This window comes from Trematomus bernacchii, unplaced genomic scaffold (assembly GCF_902827165.1).
Source record: "Trematomus bernacchii unplaced genomic scaffold, fTreBer1.1, whole genome shotgun sequence".
In the NCBI taxonomy this organism is placed as follows: Eukaryota; Metazoa; Chordata; class Actinopteri; order Perciformes; family Nototheniidae; genus Trematomus; species Trematomus bernacchii.
In genome coordinates, this window is record NW_022987714.1 from 19,981,863 (window position 1) to 19,999,364 (window position 17,502).

Here is a 17,502-nt window from a genome sequence, read left to right on the forward strand (position 1 = left end):
AGACTAAAAGCTTAAGGAATCCAAAGTACAACATATAATAAGTACCCTGTATCAAGATTGATGCAAAACAAGTGACATTTGACCTTTTTAGAGAGGTTTAGCCAAAACCACCCCACCTCTGAGGTGATTTGGGTGAAAATGTTTTTTTTTCCATATCTCTGGCCCCCCTTGCTCGATTTGGATGGTTGACACCTCTTTCTGACCGTTAGAGCCAATAGAATCGAAGGGGGAGGCCCCCACACACACGTTGTGAAGAGAAAAGGTGGGGGCTGCGCGCATGTAAATGTGCAGCAGAGTGGACCGATCTCTCCCTCTGACATTTGGAAACGAAAAAGCAGTTTTATTGTTTATGGATTATCAGAAATAATTTCAAAGAGTACACAGACACATTGGATTAACCTATGGATTAACTGCAGCATCGTTTTTTTATCGTTTTAATGCCATTGAAGACCAGTTTTGACCAAGGTAAGCCATGTTAGCGTTTCTAGCTACCTAGCTCCACATGTTATGATGTACGCTTTCGTTTATAGCGTCGCAAATGTTTATCACTGAGTGTTGAGGTGGGCACCAAACGATTCTGTGTCTCCAGGACACCCAAAACGAGTGGTTGGCTGTGCATCTAGGATAAGTAATAAGGGAGTTATTGTGAGTTTAGTTGCAGAGATAGGTTACATTTTTTTCGCTCGTGGCTAATTCAGAGGCTGAGTGTTAGCATTGTGTTTTTTTTTTGGATTTAAAAAAAAAAAAGATCAGTTAGCTGAGTTTCTTCCCGTTACATGGATATAAAACATTCATAGTTTATTAAATGAACATGCCCTCATACACTGTTTCCTGCAAGATGTTGCGGCGGTGCCCCGGTACCGGGGTCTCTCTGGCTTAACAGGTTAACTCTTTATGTGGCAAACCATGTTAACCATTTTACTTGACTTTTTTACCAAGAGTAATTAGAATTGGTTGAATCTAGGATCAGTAAGTACTAACTGAGTGTCAAACATGCAAGAAAAGGGGACTGGACTCATTAGACTGATGACAGCGCAATGTAACACTTACCAGTAATGACATATTTCAGTTGCAGTCTGTGGAATGCTGTTTTCCCATTGATGCCACGCCAGTTGAGCTGTTTGGCAAGGGAGTTGGTAAAACAGTGTTTCATCACTCGCCAAACGCAATCCTTAACGTCCAGTCCTCCAATGACACTCAATGCAGTAATCTGAAAAAGATCATTTAAAAGCTAAGGATACATGCATTATATAAACACAAGTCACAATAACCTAATTTAAAAAAAAAATTACATTAAAAAACATTATTTCCCTTTTCGCTTAGCTGGTATTTAGCCTCACTGCTGTCCAACATACAACTTAGGTGGCAAGTAAAATATTAACAATAGTTTCAAATTGGGTTCCCCATCCTTTTAAGTTGGTAAGGGCAATAATTACCATTTTGTTTTGAAGATCTGCGTCTTCCCTCAGACGTTTCTCCAGAGCCAACAGGGAGGTTATATCTTTTAGCGGAAGTATATCTCTGCCAAGGGGATCCGGCCCACCAGCAGGTTCGCCTGGAATTTTCTGCATGTTCATCTGAATGACTTTGAGTTGATCCATCATCATCTCTTGATTTGTAAGAAGTCTATGCAGAAGAGCTAAAAATAAGGACATTCAACATATATAAATGTACATATACATACATTTACGGACGAAACAATAACAAATTGTGAAATCACTTACGAGCAAGACCCCCTTGGCTTTCATCTTGTAGTTGAGTTCCAGGATTTATCTCAGACCGTCGGGGTTCTGGGGTTCTCGCTGACTGTCGGGGTTCTTAAAGAGTTTTTAAGAGTTTTAAAAATGTTTACGTTTTGGTACGTTTTTAGGGAAATGTTGTAATATTGCAACGTTGGCCTTAGGTGGGAGCAGAATTAAAAACAAGATTTTAACTTTAGTTTTTTATATAATATCTGCATTTTCTCTTTTGAATAACTAAGTCTTAGTTTGGCCATAGTTATTTAATATATAAAGACTATATATTATTGAATTACAAGATTAGATATACTTTATTTGATCTAAAATATTGATGTGTTCAAATGCTCTTCTAAACAAAACTGAAAGTCCATGAAAGTTGTCTTCCTGTTTTGGTGAATGAAGCGCCATCTCCTGGTTAAATCCTGAAATTGAAAATCTGGCAACGCCCTCTTGGAAAATAGTGGGAGGGCTTAACATTCCCAGATACAGGTCTTAGGCAGGTAGCAGGCAGGAAGCAGTAAGCTGGAGTCAGAAGTAAGCTGCTACATCTGTAGACTCTAGAGACCGAAGTCAGTTGGAAGGATTATCTGATTTGAAGCAAATAAGCGCGAAAAAAAGGCGCCCTCAAGACGAAGTCAGTTGGAAGGATTGTCGGTGGAAAACTGCAAAAGTTGAGTCGCGGTAAGTTTTAAATGAAATGATAAATATGACTTTATGCTGGCAATCGGTATCACTAAGCTATATTCTCATTCTCAGTGGAGCTAACTCCAGTTAAGCTAATATTCTCAGTTGGAGCTAACTCCAGTTAAAGGGCCCATGTCATGGCCATTTCCACTGATCATAATTACATTGTTGAGGTATACTAAAATAGATTTATACTGTGCAATTTTCCAAACTCACATTGGTTTCGCATACAGCATCTCTGTCAAGCATGTGTATTCAGCAGTATTCACTCTGTCCACTAAACGACTCGTTGGAGCTCTTGCCCCCCCCTCCCTGTGAGCCTAGTGTGCTCCGATTGGTCAGCTCGGCCACTCTGTTCTGATTAGTCAACCACCAGAGAGGCTCCGCCCATGTCTAACAGTGCTTTTCCAGGCTGCTCTCAGCGGAACATCAGTCTTATCATGGCGTCGGTACAGCCGTATATTTTATACGCTAACTAACCGAACTGTACCTACAACTGTTGTTATAGAAGAGTGTGACGGCCCCAGGGCCTTTGTCTTACGATGGGGTGGAGCTGAAGAGGCTAATCAGCGCGATCACGGACACCTGGCCGGAGCCGAGGTGCTAGCCAGCTGCCCGGAGTCACACGGGTCCCTCTCTCTCTCCAAAGCGGCTCAGCGATCCTCTCCCCTCGATCACCTATCTCTGCATTTACCACAATAAATGTGCCGTGGTTTTGTAAACTCGTGTATGTCTCCTTGTCTTTCCGTTGTGGCCTACGAGCCGGTCATAACAAAGAGTAAGTTATTTTTACCTGTTATAAACTACTACTGTTTGATGAGAAATCAAATCATGGTTTGCTATATATGAATGATATGTTATAGGAGCAAATAATTCAGGGAAGAAAGGATAGGCCTACTAAGAAATGTACAAAATGAACGTAAATATACATATATACACGGTATATCGTCAATTACTCCCCGTTGTCGGCATCTTGCCTATAGCAGCCGGGGCTTTTTAGGACGAGGCCTCAGTGTGGTAGTCCGGTCCCTGTCATGTATTGTCCGGCAGGATCTGGCTGGACAAAATCAAATGCAAATCACAAAATATTAGAGAAACTTAGTTGTTTTAGATTCGTTAGTAGTAGTTGTGGTAGGAGTGTGGATCTATCTAATCAATCTAATGAACAGCTTGCCAGCTAATATGCTAACCTAGCTTTGTTTACCTTGGTAGCTAACGTTAGCTCGGAGGAACGGCAACTATAATGTAGAGTAATAAAACTACTATGAACAAAAGCTAGTGGTTCATATTAGGCTAGCAATAACGTGTTTATAATTGCAATCTTATACGGTTAGTCTGCTACGTTCGGTCATACATTGTAACGGTCATGAATACATTGTTTTTGCGCTAGCATGTATAGCTAGCCTCGTTAGCTATACATGCACTGTCACAATGCATGGCAAAATCACCCGGAGTATACTGTATGAGGTGGGCTTGTTTAGTGTAATAAAACCACTATGAACAAAAGCTAGTGATTCATATTAGGCTAGCAAGAACGTGTTTTCCAGAGCAAACCCATGTAGCTCCGTTGGTTAGCTCGGTAGCATACACCCTACGCCAGCTATAATGTAATTACGTTTCGCGACTGACCGTACGGCAAATCACCCGGAGTATACTGTCTATGAGTATTTCGTGTGTGAATGCAGACATTCTCCTGCTATGAGATACATGTACTGTATGCAAGGCCATCTGCTGATATTAGAGTTGATATATGGAAACATTGACACAGTTTATACATTTAAACAGTCTTGTTTGATAAATACACAAATAACAATGCAAACTTACAAGTTGTGTACCCGAATCTTCCCCTGCTCCAAACGGTCCAAACAAGCTGTGCATATCCGGCCTCAAACTGGGCAATGTTTTGGAAGCTTTCGTCTGTGAAATGCCGGTTCTTCGAACCTCTGAAGGAACAGTGTTAAAAAGACATTTCAACCACTGACTTCGTCGTGGTTCTTCCGTCGGTAGGACAAACAGCTCAGATTTCTCCTCACATTTCAGGAAACAGGTCCTTGGCAGTGGCATGACTGGATCGATTGTGAACTGAACCAGAGCTTCCAACAGTAAATGTTAGGCTGGCAGAGGGTGCGGCCAGCGCCACTGGGTGTGGCCATAGCTCTTCGGGATTGGTCCATTTCGTTCCGGGTACCGCATGACATCAGGCCGTACCCGGAACTAAATGGAGACTCAAATGGGCAGTGACGTATCTCCAACGAGGCGTTTTGGGGAGGTATTTTCTGTGTTAGAGTTTTACTCGCTACAGGGTGTAGTTTGAGGGTTTTGACTCTGCACACCGTAACACACCTCTGGCAGAGGCTAAACAACAACATCTGAAAGGTCAAAAAAACAAACAGGGCTAGACAGCCATTTGTAGCATATGGGAGAATGGTGATGTGAACTCAACACGTAGTCACTCGAGGGGGGTACTACTCTTTCAGTCAAGAATTTGAATTTGAATGAGATGGGGAGACGCTCTGCCAACACTGACCCAATCTTCTGCTCCCACTCACTGCCTGTGTTTTAACATTCGTACATTTCTGAATGAGGCCTAACATTCCGAGGTTATTCTGTAATTTCTGAGTTCTTGGTCATTTTCCACGGGGGCGTTGGGAGATGGCACATCAGCATAAATACAGCGCTGTGACACCACACCTCAGCAGGAGCCGAGGTAGCGTGCAAACCATAGGCGGCTACCCTGAGTTAGGAATTTCATGCTTAGTCACACTGCAGATGGCCGTTTCCAATTTAAAATCAGATTGTATCACGCTGCAGCATGCACTTCTTGATTCCAAACTGCTATTGAACAGTAAGAAAACCAAAGCAATGCTTTTTGCTCCCAAGTCAGCGTCCTCCTCTTGCCTCTCCATTGACACCCTTGATGGCGTTTCTGTTGAGTTTGTTGATACCTACAAATATCTGGGCTTTTGGTTGGACAGTAATCTGAACTTTAAACACCATATTGAAGTTTTAACAAAGAAATTGACCATTTTAGGTAAGCTTCCACTGTACATATGTGTCAGATTTGCCCCAGTTTGTGACTCTTACAACCTCAGATCCAGTGCCTGGATACGGTTCCAGGTACCTGCTGTGCGGACTGAGGCTGGAAAAAGGAGTCTTTCTTATTATGGTCCTTGGTCTTGGAATGACCTTCAATCACACCTAAAACTGAGGGCATTTGTCTCTATTTCATGTTTTAAATTGAAGTTGTCTGAAGTCCTCACCACCAGCTGCTCTTGCAGTAACAAGTAGTGTACTTTTTTTATTGTCCTAATGTGCACAATGTAGTGACTGCTTTTTCGTCTTTTGTTTTCTTAGTTATGTTCTCTGTATTTTATATGTTTGTGCTATGTGTTATGTGTAACGTTGCTGCCTTCTTGGCCAGGTCAGCATTGAAAATGAGATTTTATCTCAATGTTTTTATCTGGTTAAATAAAAAATAAAAAGATACTGCACATACAGATGGAGCAGCTTATTTCAGACTCCAGTTTACATACATTTCCCGCCTAAGGATAATATTCCCACAGTGCAGCATAATGTACAGTATCACACTGTATTACAAATTCAAAGTAAATGACTGTGGGTAATACTGCAATTTACTGCCTAGATTACAGATTTTGTTTACAGTGTATGTTGCATGTTTTAAATGTATTGTATTTACTTGTTTAAAATGAAATGTGTTTTAGATTGACTTTTAAAATCTAACTAACTACAGATGAAAAATAGCCTCTTGGCTAACTCTAAGAAGAAAGGGTAGACATATCTGTACTCTGAGTGCCAAGTAGCTAAGCTATTCATTCGCAGAAATGTAAAGTGATCTAACTAAGTTCTATTCATATTCTTGACGGGAAGAGCAGTGTAAATGTTGGGCCTATATGCATTTGAAAAGCAATATAAATCACACAGTTAGTATACAATAGGCTTTAAAAGCACCATCGATAACCATTGCCCTTCTCCAAATCAAACCAAGGTATCTTGGGTCAGTCTTGTCTTCCAAAAAGTTTGTGACAAGATGTGAAGTCAACAGGTATTCACTCAGGCCCCGGCTCCACGAGGACAAATACGGCAAAACGCATCGGAGTAACGCAAATGCAACCGCAAAAAACCTTCCGTCCCCACGCAATATACACCGGATTGTGTCAAGCTCCACGAGACGGCTCCGTTTACATCCAAACGCTGGAAAAGCTGCAGTACATATGCCGAACCTGTACGTGGCGCTGTAACTTCCTCCACAAAAGCAGCAACTTCCTCCACAAAAGCAGCGAAGAAGAATGGTTGTCATGGCTGCACTTCTGTGTATTCTCCGCGGTGGGGGCCGACAGAACCAGTTTTTCGCCGGTCAGCGTGTGTTAAAGTTTAAATCTTCCAGACAAAATTATAAAAGTGCCGGTCAAAGGTCTTCATTGTTATTTATTGAGCTTTAAAACAAATGAATAACGACGATATAATGATATATAATCATCAAATACACGGTGCCTGTCTCTTTTTCCTCTCTTCTGACAGCGTCAGTGTCTGTCTCATGCAGCAGCTGATCCTGTAATGAGTGACCCGACAGTAAAAATGAACATATTTATAACTAGTTTAGGTAGTTTGAGAGGTAATTAAAATAGCTAAGGGTGATGATCTGACTTGAAGTGTGTGTTTTGCTCCCGCTGCATCACAGCGGCAGGAGCTGCGTGTCTCCGTCCTGTCAGATTAGACTTCACTCGCGTTTATGTCCATATCGAGATAAAGATAAATAATCTGAATTCAAGGAGGAGCTCCTGTAGATGTTGCACAAAGAACTGTAGCATGGTCAGTAGCGACTGGAGCACGATAGCAACCCTGCGGGGGAGAGGCGGGGCTATGAAAACGAATGACCGATCTATCCACCTTTGGACCCGTTGTCGTTTGCGGGGTCTGTTTCTACGTTTCCCTTACGCCGTCGTCGAGCTTAGAGGGCTATACGCATGAGAAATATGCGGATTCAACCCGTTTTCGTCCTCGTGGAGCCGGGGCCTCAGAGGGGGTAGGTACTAAATGCCACACATTTACATGTAGGCAAACAAAGTCAAAAATCAACATACAGTAGGGGGTGGGGGATGGTGAACGGTATGGTCAATGTTTGTAAACACAATCCCCAGGATGTGTCCTAATCGAACCAAAATAGAAAATGCAGATATCACACTCAGACATCTGAAAAGTCTATGTTAAAAAGCCTCAGTCACCTTAATTCATGTAATAAAAACATCTCAGGTCAGTAACACTGAAAGCTAAATGTGCAATACCATGTTCAGCTATGTTACTATTTATAATGTTATTGTTGTTACAACAGAAGATGTTTTTCTTTATATTGAAGTTAAATGCATCAATCTGGTGCACTTTGAGGTCAAAATTAAGAGATTTATGGATACCGCTGGAAAAAGCTGCAGTACATATGCCGAGCCTGTACGTAGCGCTGTAACTTCCTCCACAAAAGCAGCCTTCTGTTTATTCAGTAATCAGTAACTGATTACATTTACAAAGTAACCCTCCCAACCCTGTTCATATCGCAATATATTCCAGAAGTCTGAAATGCAAAATGTTAGAAATGAAAATCAATGTTTAATAGCATTATTTAGTCTAAAACATACCGTCAGTTTAAAAGCTGTTTTATTGTGAAAAACCCGGAAGTTCTCATAAAATCTCAATGCCAAGCTTTTATTCTGAAAATCCTTCATATCCGGTTAGTATTGACAAGCATGTGGCTAATATTACGTTTTCTGAATGTGAAGTAAAAATGACACGGAATGTTGCACACCAAAACCTACTGACTTTAACATTACATCTATAGACGTCGAGATATTAATACTGATGAATATTAAATGAAGGTACAGTTGATCGTAAAGTGTTTTCACATACGTGGGTAGCTATGACGTCAGAAGGAGTTACCGTAAATGAGAGCTGCCGTAAAAGTGTTTCTAGGATTTCTAAACGAACTATTACAGCTCTTATAAAGCATTAAATAAAAAGTCATGAAAGAGATAAGGAGGAGAAAAGGTTTAAGGAAGTAAGCAATGAATACAAAATGTCGAAATCCTCTGTTTCACGCGATGTCGAACATTGAAGACAGAGGACGGCGGTCCCCCAATCTACACAGCGGGAGAAAGAAGATCATAAAGCAGATCGGAGGAGACATCACGATCTTCCCACATTAGTGCAATTCACCTATACTTAACCCCAAATAAAAGAACCCAATAAAAACAGTTGTTAAATAATAGTGAAGTCACGTTGTAATAACAATAACTCATCTCTCGGTTTGAGTGTTCTTTTTCTGCTTTGCCAAAAGCCACTGTGTCAAGTGTCTAGTGACTATTTCTCTTAGCGGATGCATGTCAATTTAAATCAATACATACAACTATTTTTTAAATCAATAAAAACATTTTCTAAATCCATAAAAGCATTTCAATTAAGATTGGGAGTCATGTCGTTACTTTGTTGAGAATGTGGCCATGTAATAAGCGGGATAATTTGCAGCGACTTGGTCATTGTGGGGAAAAATAACACCCAGGGATCCTGATCGTTTTAATGAAGTTGAATACAGAATATTCATATTTGTCAGTGATTTCATGTCAATTTGGCAAACATAAACATAAATGATCGTGGTGAAGATGATTAAATTAGGATTAAAAATCGAGAGCCGGCTGCATTTCCTCTCGTTCGTTTTTTTCGACTAAACAACATTATTTTGTTAAATAACAACATGGTGATGTTTTGTAAATTATTACATGTCTTATTTAGCACAGACTATGATCCTATCCGTGACATATGGATCTTAACAAAGATCCGCTATACAGTAGTACCAGACATACTGTACATCCAGCTTACTGTATCGAAGTTGATTTCACATGAGCTCCAGTGTGGAACCCCACTGCACCCCCTGGTGGATCAATGATCCATTGCAGCTGGCTTCACAATAATTAAATGTATTTATCACGGGGGCGGTATCAAGTCAGACTGGGGGCAGGCTCTTCATCACTGACCTTTCACGGGCCGTTCACGGACCGTGCACGTGCCAACCACGAACCTCGCGTTTCAAACTGTCCTAAATAAGACGCTACATCTGTACATGTGTTTGTCAAATTATTTAAACCAAAAAAATGTTATCAGAATTGACTATTTAGTAAATATTTGAATTTCAAGCACCAGTACTTACTGCCCCATAATAATCTAATAAATTAAGCAAATATCAAAGCAAACTATAAACATAAATACAAAAGTGTAAAACACAGCAGAACTAAATTCATAAATGCAAGTGTAAAAAATTGTTAGCATGGATGGAGGCTAAAATATCCACAGCATAAAATAATATGATTATGATGGTTTGTCTGAAAGACACAGCCTCAAGGTTCAAGGTTTTTTATTTTGTCATACGAACATAGCTACAGTGTAGTTATGACAATGAAAATCTTAGGTCACAGGCTCCTCCAACAGTGCAACACAATAACCCAGATAAACAGAAATATAGTGCAAGTAAATATTAAGCGCTGTGCACCGCTCTCTTTGTATAGGTGTTTTCTTTTGTTCTCTTCTCTTTGAAATATATAAGCAATGTGTTTGAGTCTAGCACAACGAGGGTATTACAATTGAGTAATTTTTACTACATGTATTATTTATTTATCATGTATTCTTAATACCATTACAAAATATGTAATGTTATGTTTTAGAGGACCTCAAGCTAGCAAACTCAATTTCAAACAGTATGCAGAGTTGTCCTGCTAAAGACTTCAAATGTATTATTTAACCAAGTATTTATTCTCTTATTTGCTTTAATTGCAACAGATGATAAAGGTTTCACTGTGATAAGTATTCTCTTAAATCCATAAACCCCTGTACAGTGCTTTGTGGCCGATGATGGTGTTTATGATATTTCTGACTGCAGAGGGACGCCTAGATGATGCCATCTTTCTGTGTTATCGCTGTTGGGTGCAATTATTTATCAACAAACAATAAGATAAGTCAAAGAAGTACTTTATTTAACACAATTTGGGAAGTGTTTTCTTGCAGCAGCATAAAAAAGGCATGGCATTGTAATTTACAAATAAAAAAATAAGAAATGTTGGTTGCAGCGCAGCAGCATAAAAAAGGCATGGCATTGTACAATACAAATAAAGAAAAATGTTTGTATTGCAGCAGCATAAAAAGACATGGCATTGATTGTAAAAATAAATATTTTAAAGATAAAAAATAAACAAGAAAGTACAAAGGAAATTAAAAATATAATCTCAGCCAGAGGTTATTTGTTCGATCACAGAGGCGGAGGAGACGGGGCACGTCGGCTGCCCGTTCCCCCTAGCACCTGGCCAAGAGTGCGCAGGAAGGATAAATTAAAGGTCTCTGCGTGAGCGATCTCCTCCCTTCTCAAGGCTGCTTCCAACAGCCTCGCCTCCACCAAGGTCTGGTTCATGTGCTGAGCCTGCAGGGCCCGGTCTTCCTTCTGCTGGGCCAGGTTCTGCTCCTGTTGTTCCTTCTGCTGGGCCAGTTGCCGTTCCTGCAGGGCCAGATCCTCTCCTCCTCGGTTCCTCTTGCCTGGGTGACAAGATAATTATAGCAATAATAATGAAAAAACACAGGACAGGTACAGGTCACAAAAGGATATAAGAATAAAATGTATAAACAGAACAACAGTAAGGATGAATTAAAGAAAGTTCTGGCCCTAGATACTAGCTGCTTACTAGCTAGTTACTTTACTTGTAACAGAGCATTCCCACACAGTGGTACAGCTTATTTTACTTACTAACATTTTTTTTTAAAAGTCACAATTCCAGCCTATTTCTTACCTAGAACCACACGCAGCGGTGTCGAGCTGGCACTCGGCGTTGGTGTCTGTGGTCGAGCTGGAGTTTGTGCTGTTGATGTGGAGGATGTCGATGCAGAGGACGTTGTTCGGAACTAGTCCCAATGTAATCATCTAGAACAGAAACATGACTTGTACATTCCACAAACTACTGCAGCACAATACTATAAATAGCAACAACAACTATAGAAAAGACAAACTGAACGTAAACAATGGCACATATGGTGTTAGCAAACAATAGCTCTAGCTAATGCTATCTGCCTTAGCTAGCTAGCTAGCCTTCGGGGCTCCATAAAAGCATGGGTTGTCGAACATAAATGTAAGGATAAAATAGACTTATTTGTTAGAAGTGAGCTTTAGAACAGATAGGGACACAAAGCTTTCAAGCAAATAACAGAGCGTTAGCAAAAACTTACCATGCAGACTCCAGTAACGCCGTTGCAGAGTCCAGTGTCTGTGTAGAGACCTCCTGAAAGACTTTGATATTGCGAGTTGTCCCGTCGAGCTCCCGCTGGACCTTATCATCTGCAATATAATGGAGGAACGTCGTCACTTCCTTGACCGACCATGGCGTGCTTTTCTTTGCCATTGTTGTAGCTCCTCTGTTAACAAAAATGCTGCAAGCTTCGCTATATATATATGCGACGCTAGGGATTATGTCGCGCGCCGATTGTGACGATTCTCTCCGACCAATCAGCAGCCGAGAGTGTTGACGTTACACACTCAGCCTGGTTGTCCCTGGCCCTAGAACCACGATTTTATGAGGCCAGAAAAACTGTGAATTAGGACCCGCTAGCCGGTACTAGGCCAAGTGGAAACGCAACCAAAAACGGGCCGCTGACGTCACAGCCCTCTTAAACCGTGCTCCGCGCTGTAGTGGAAACGCGCCATTAGTGTTCACAGTGATAACATGCTGGCCCTGACAAGCCCATGTTGACAGCCTTTGTTCTATAATACAGCATAGGTTGTATTATATAAAAAAGGCTCGGGGGGGGTGACATTTTAATGATATAACGGGATAGATGTAACAGAAGTGTGAATTTGATGAATGCATTGACACAAAGCCCATGGACGACTACACAATGAGATAATAAAGTACAAGGATGATCTTACTTTTCAGGAGGTACTCATAGGGTTTCCTCATTTTGAGTAGGATCTCCCTAACGACCCCATCAGTGTTCCCGAAATGGTGGACCAGATCCCCACGGATCTCCCCACTGCGGCCCTTATTGCAGAGGAAAAGGACCGGGCTGGAGCCAAGGGTGTGTAATTTAAGAACCTGCAAGAATTGGAGCGAAAAAGATTGCATACAGTTTAGTGAAGCAAGGCTGATTAGGACCAGTTCAAAAGCTTCGACTTCACTGGCTTTGCAAGTATTTTTTTGCTCAGCTCTTCGCAGCTATGGTGCTTTGTGTATTCTTCACAATATTTGTATTATATCTTATGCATTACCTATTACGTAAGTGTAAGTGACAAGTGTGAGTGTGTGTAACAGGCACATTGATCAATGATACAAATCTTTTGGTTTGTTAAAGCCCGAAAAATGGTTTCACATTCACTGAGGGCAAGGCTGTTTGACAAATAAGATATGTAATCGTCTGAGAGGCCAAACATCTTAAATAATAAGTCATTTAAACTCACAGATAGCTCGGCCGACTTAACGGTCCTGCTGGCGTTCCTGTTGCTCTTCACAGAAGCCCCCCAGCTAGAGTCCTTCAATTGCGCTTCTTTTTTTTTTTAAATGTGTTATTTATTTGAAGGGGGCAGACACACGCCATGCATGTTTTACGCCCAAGGGAATTTGGGGCCTGGCAGGAGGGGCACAGTTGGCTTTTGGGCTTTGTCATTCTGCAAATGAAAGTTAAACATAGAGGGATTATCCCAAAAATGTTTGCTGTCAGTTGATCAATTTTTTCTCAAATACACAAATATGTTATTAAGTTCATGCTCTATATTAAATGCACTTGGAAAGTGTTGGAGCAGAACACCTCTGCTACGCGCCGTTCGTTGGATGAGGCTGGATCTCTATTAAATTAAGAAAGGAATTGAAAACACCGGAATCAAAGTTATAACAAATTATCTGAGTTTACTTCTGGTAGGAAACCAAACACATATACAAGTTATACAGAGTACTCGAGTACTCCCGACTTCAGGTTTGTGATGCGATGCGGACACAGATGTCGGGACCAGCCACTCACCAAACCAGAAGCATTTTTACACTAAAAAACATCAGTATTCATATCTATTTTTGGGGCGGAGATGTGTCGACTCTTCCTTCCCATTTTCCTCCCAAGCGAATCAGAGTTCCGTGAGGAGGAGCTGTGTAAGCTGATCACCTCCCCCAAGTGTCCTGACTGGCTGGATTCACTTCTGGCCGGGTTCAATTAGAGTTCGGACCAGAACGTCAAATTCCTAAATTTCACAAGGTCAAAAGTCAACCTCTATCTCCGATTCGAATCTTAACTCTATTCCTTTCCCATGAGTTCTTCACATAAACCATCCCTTTTCAGACATTTAAACTTTTCTTCACCTATTTAACGATGTCTTTAACGACTTAAAAACAACATCTGTTCTTAGGGGTGATAAGGAGCGATGTAATGTTGTCTTTAACGACCTTAATGACGACATCTGGTTTTTAGGGGTGAAAAGGCCAAGTGTGTGTGTTGTGAAAACAGAATTTCTGGGTCAGTGAGTTTGAAAGTAAGAATAACATTCCTATTCTAAGTGATTATCAAAACCCGTTTGTGATTACCTAAAACAGTTCAAACAATACATGTTCACTAAAATACAATTCAAAATAATACATGTTTACTTCAATACAGTGTAGAATCATATCTTTTTACTTCAAGAGATAGAAGATACAGTCTAATATGCTGTGAATACTTGAGATAGTGCACAAACTTCCAATGGTTTGAATCAAATTAATATATTCATATGTATGTGAATATTCAATATATTCAAACACAAATGACAAGTGGGGTTTTTGTATAATAGAATGTAACATTTAAACGCCAATGCTAAGTGACTCCATTTTGAACAAAATTGAACAACATTCTGTTCATAATTAGGCTAATGTGTACTGACTTCTAATGTACTGTGTAATTTGTTCACATATAAACATCATGACATTAAATGATGGCATTCCTTCTTGATGACAGCTTATGGTAAAAAAAACAAATGACCAGCAACCACAGTGACGCGTCCTAAAACCCGGAAGTAAGTTAGCATTTTTAGCACGTCCGGTTCCTTCGACAAAAAGCAATGCAATTTATCCATAGGATTTTGGAAAATAGCTCCAAATAAGGTCTGTGTTTGACACAAATTGAAGAGACAGATCACGTTTTGTTCTAAGACATTAAATACATCAGCAGTGACCCCGCTGGTGATTTTTGAAGAGTTTACGTGTCTGAAAAACGATGGTTGTTAACATGTGGCTGAATAGGAGTACAGAAGTTGTCCAGGCCATTTTACGTCATTACACCGAACACGTAAAACACTCCCGCTAAGTAATAAATAATAAATAAATAATAATAATTACAAATACTTTTGCTCCAGAGAGTCCTCTTTGTTTTGATGAGCGATACAACTAACAGTGCTAGCTCCTTTGATGACTACGACATTGTACTAACACAGCTAGCTAGCCAAACGGTGGCTAATGCTAGCTTCTAAATGAGCCGTTATTACAAAAAAGAAAATAACTGTTACAGACTACATTTTCTTTAAGTTTCTCGTACTGTCTTACGAATCCTGCTGCCTGGGTGGGACTTGAATACATAACCCAAATATTTTATTTGTGTTATATTTGAATATTGTCGAAAATTAAGTGAGCAGTCGAGTTTATTACAGCTTACCTTGCTGGTGTCTCAAGGTTCCGAGCGATGTATTACGTGAACTACGTGACCTCGAGACCTGGCCTCGCAAAGATAGCTGAGGATTGTGGGTAGTGTAGTGTCTTCGGCCATCCAAAACTCATAGAAAACTACTTGTTTCTCAGAATTGAAGGGGAAAACGTGACAAAAGCATTGTACACTAAAACCTATCAATGTTGTTTCATTAACAAGGATAATCTGGTGTTTTTGAGTTCATGAGTAGTGCAGATATCACCTATTTATGTTTCATCCAATCACAGAGCTTGTTGACTTATCACGAGGTTTTGTCGCAAAGCGGACAGAAGTCGTCACAACTATAGCTGGGGATTGTGGGTAGTGTAGTCTCTTTGGCGCTCCACATTTCAGAGAAAACAAGTTGTCAAAAGCATTGTACACAATTTAAACCTATCAATGTCGTTTAATTAACAAAGGTAATCTGGTGTTTTTGAGTTGATGAGTAATGGAGATATCACTGTCAAATCAATCGACAGTAAGGAGAATACTTACTTCCGGGTGTACAATTATCCGTTATCCAATGGGAATGGACGCTCACATTGCCTTTAAGAGCTGCCGACACAAACGAATGCTGTGCTTCCCTAAGCGTCAAATACCGCCGCCGATGGGAATACATTGCAATCAGTTGAAAGCTCTTTGCGTCCGTTTATGACGCTGAAGGAGCCTCGGCGCGTCACAACTGGACGCTTCATAAGAAGCGTCTAAATGACCCCTGAGTGAAAAAATGCAAACTGACTTTGGCACACAATTCAAGATAAAGATACCCTTATTACTTATGCACATACAATATATCCAATATATATTAAAGCTGAGACTCCACAGATTATTTAGGTATAGTATCATCACTGAGCGATCCGAACTTGCGACAGGGGAAGCAAACACAGACATCACAACACGTACCTTTACGGAGCTTTTACGGCAGATCGTCTCACCGTAGCTGTCAATTAGGTAAAAAGACGTGTTCAATGGCATTAAAACGAAAAAAAAAATGCTACAACTGTTGATCCATAGGTTGATAATGTACCTGTGCCTTTGAAAAAATTATTTATAATCCATAATTCCATTTTTATGTGGCTGTCAGCCACCCGCACAGCTGGCTGTGATGCCTCGAGCTCAAACATACTCAGAACGTAGCTAGACCTGCAAATTTGCAGGTCTAGCTACATACTGAGTGTGTGTATTTCGCGGGTTGAGTGATGTACAATGACAATGGCATCCCGTGGAGGAATTCTGCAATTTCTTACCGTTACATCGAGAAAACGCACAGCAGAACCAGACCCTGGAGCGCCGGCCTCTGACCTAAGGACAGTCACAGCTGTAACTGGGAATTCAACCCAAGTTAATGAGGTAAGCTTGCTCGTATTAATGTTAACGTTACCAGTTAGTTAACTAACGTTAGACTGATGTATTGTTAACGCTAGCTACTGTAACCAGTCAGCAGCCGTTTTACAGTGAGTGAGATGACGATAACGTTACGAGTCAAAACTCAGAAACAGCTCTGGGGCCTCATTTATAACGCCTTGCGTAGGATTGACGTGAGAAGGTTGCTTACGTAGTACAAAGCAAAAAAATAGGTACAGAAATTGTCCGACATTTTCCGATTCACAAAACATTGCGTACCGGCGAGGGAAGTGCGTACCGGCACTTCCTACGCCTGTTTCCCTTTATAAATCACAATCGACTCGAAATGCGGCACAGCTTTTGCAGGCATTCACGTAACGCCCATATTTGCCTATAAATAGTCAAAGAAACGCCCATTCATTTTGACTGACTGCATGAAGAAGATCGCAGGAAATTACGACCGAACAGCTAAAAAAGACATCTCACACCGTGTCAGATTTTGGTTATTTTGGGGAGGTCGAGATAAATCATATTGTTTGGTGGATGCAGTTTGAACCAGAGTAGCAGCATGGAGGTCGGATCGTCACCAAAATAAATAAATAAGTGGTCCGAAAAAAGTTAATGAAAAATACACATAACCTTCCTCAGGCAGTGTGTTTGTCCCGGGGACAGGAGACACCCCCTTGATGAGAAACTGTAAGAAATTATCGGGGAATCCCTCCGGAGTGGAGTCATGACGACTGGATCTGAATTATTTTGTTGTATTTGGTGGTTTGTGTTCCAGCTGTCGATCAGCAACTATATATCCATAATCCACCAGTTAAAGGAAATACAACTAATGTGTTGTGTTATATTAGCTGTACAATTTACCACATATGGTGTTCTTAGTTTCCATACCTCCTGTGTTTTACGAGCGACTTATCAAGTCTTGGCAAACGGCATAAAACACGATTAAACGTGATAGTATATAAAACCATGCTCGTATCTACAACCTAGAAATGCA